The sequence below is a fragment of the Rana temporaria genome, chromosome 1, assembly GCF_905171775.1.
Source record: "Rana temporaria chromosome 1, aRanTem1.1, whole genome shotgun sequence".
NCBI classification, from domain to species: domain Eukaryota; kingdom Metazoa; phylum Chordata; class Amphibia; order Anura; family Ranidae; genus Rana; species Rana temporaria.
The window spans coordinates 589,688,278-589,691,224 of NC_053489.1; positions in this window are offsets into that span (position 1 = coordinate 589,688,278).

A 2,947-nucleotide genomic window follows, 5' to 3' on the forward strand; every position below is an offset into this window, starting at 1 on the left:
TGCTGACCACCTGTGCTCTGCCTTGATAGCCATGTGCTCTACCATGCTGACGCCCTGTGCTCTGCCCTGCTGCCCGCTGTACACTGCTCATCTCAGGTTTGACCCAGAACTGAGCACCTGTCCAGAAAATCGAAAGCATAAAAAACACCATAATTGTTGTTATATTAACACATACCTCCCAACTTTTTGAAATGGGAAAGAGGAACGCCTATTATCAAACGTATGTTGCTACAGGACACCCCCCCTGCCACACCCCCTTAAAGGAGAATTATACAAAAAAAGAAAGATTAGTTAAATCCATGTATGCTTTTATATACAATATATTGATCTGTTTAAAATGAGGGACAAATAAGAATAAAAGAGGGAGAGAGGGACTTTGTTCCTAATCAGGGACAGTCCTTTGGAATCAGGGACAGTTGGAAACTATGTCAACAGCTTGCTGATCACACCAATGTTCCATGAGCTGTAGGTGTGAAAATTATTTCCGGGGATCCCTGAGATCTCAAACTTTTTTGCAGAGGGTTCCTCCAAGGTAAAGATGTTGAGAGCCTGATATAGGGCATAATATCAGTATATGTATTTCATCAGGATGGCATGTTGGCGATAAAGCTGCAGCATGTGGTGAGCGAAAAGAGAAAAGAAAAGCAATCGGACAGTTTTCACACTTTATCTGTTTCAGTGGCCATATTTGTCGGATGGCATAGTTAAAGTGGAGGTTCCACCAAAAAAAAAAAAATTTCGCCCAAAAAAAAAAAAAAAAAATGTTTGACTCACCCTAAAGAGCTGTTGCTATGCGGAAATGCCGAATCTGCCTCTTCATCGTCCGCGGTGGATTCTCTTCCTCCTACACTCGGTGTCTTCTTGTGAATGGGGCACGCTGCATTCTGGGAACTGTGTGTGTCCCAGAAAGCAGCCGGCCATTCACAAAGCGCCACGCTGCTCGCGCATGCGCAGTAGGAAACGGGCAGTGAAGCCGTACGGCTTCACTGCCTGTTTCCCTTACTGTCGCTGGCGGCGCTTGGAGCTGCCAGGATCGAGGATCGGCCTCGGCGGGGGCTGATATCGCTGGCGGCTAGGACAGGTAAGTGTCCTTATTAAAAGTCAGCAGCTCCAGTGTTAGTAGCTGCTGACTTTTAATTTTTTTTTTTTTTTTTTTAATGGAACCTCCTCTTTAAGGATCTTTGATTACAAATCTGATATATAGACATGAAACCATTTATGATAGTAGATTCAGTTTTGTTAAAGCAGAACTAAACTCTCTCAATCAACATGAATGATTTTTACTTCTTATGCTGCTAGCATTAGTAGATAGGAAGGGTATTTCAAGGGTAAACAAAAAATGCAAATTAAAAAAATAATATAGCATATACAATTGCTACACAAGTCATATTATAATGAATGTTATTAAAAATGACCTTTCCTTTTCAATCTGCAGTACTGTCATTTTCTTTAAAATGCAATGCAATATGGCTACCTGGAGGTGTTCCATACACTGATGATGTACAGAACGCCCCCAGAGATGTCATTTCCTGCTTATGTGATTGGCTTACTGATTTTCCCAAATATCTGCACTAAGATACCCGAAAGTCCGATTTTGGGCATCCCCTCCAACAAAAATGCCATTTTTGGTGTGATGCTACCAAAGGGGAATCACATCTTAACCACTTGGCGACCAACCGCCACACTTTTACTGCGGCAGAATGGCGCGGCTGAGCGAAACAACGTTACTTTGCATTGCTTCGCCTTTTGACCACTAGGGGCGATTGCGATGTGATTGGCTTACTGATTTTCCCAAATATCTGCACTAAGATACCCGAAAGTCAGATTTTGGGCATCCCCTTTAACAAAAATGCAATTTTTGGTGTGATGCTACCAAAGGGGAATCACATCTTAACCACTTGCCGACCAACCGCCGCACTTTTACTGCGGCAGAATGGCACGGCTGAGCGAAACAACGTTACCTTGCGTTGCTTCGCCTTTTGACCACTAGGGGTGCGCATCGTGTGCGAGGAGCCGATCCGAGTGCCCGGCCGGGCACTCGCGATCGCTCGTGAAAGAGCGAGACCGAGACTGATGGTGTGTTCATACGAACTTTGAACAGTGGGGTAGATTCAAAGAGCAATTGCGCCTGCGTAACCATAGTTACGCAGTGCAATTGCTTACTTGCGCCGGCGTTACGAATGCTCCTGATTCAGGAACCTCGTTACGCCGACGGCAGCCTAAGATATGACTAGCATAAGGCTCTTATGCCAGTCATATCGTAGGCTGCATTCTTACGTTGGCCGCTAGGGGGCGTTCCCGTTGTGGTCAGCGTATAGTATGCAAATTGCATACTAATGCCGATTCACAACCCTACGCGAGCCCTGCGTACGCAGTTTACGTCGTTTGCGTACGTCGGGTTTCGCGTAAGGCTGCTCCTGCTAATAGCAGGGGCAGCCAATGTTACGTATACCCGTCGTTCCCGCATCGCGAAGTTTACATTTTACTTGTTTGCGTAAGTGAATCGTGAATGGCGCTGGACGCCATTCACGTTCACTTTGAAGCAAATGACGTCCTTGCGATGCACGTTGGGAAAGTTTCCCGACGGAGCATGCGCACTACGTTCGGCACGGGAACGTGCCTAATTTAAATGATCCACGCCCCCTACGGGATCATTTAAATTACGCGCCCTTACGCCGGGCAGTTTTCTGGAGCGCACACGCAATTTACGGAGCTACTGCTCCGTGAATCGCGCGTAGCGCAGGAAATTTACGGAGGCGCTGCGGCAAAACAGCAAAGCTACCTGAATCTACCCCAGTGATATGTCATCTCCCCTAGTAAGTCCCATCCCCCCCTTCAGTTATAACGCAGTGAGGGAACACAGTTAACCCCTTGATCGCCATTTAGTGTTAACCCCTTCCCTGCCAGTTACATTTACATAGTAATGTATAAATGCCAATGGTTCCAA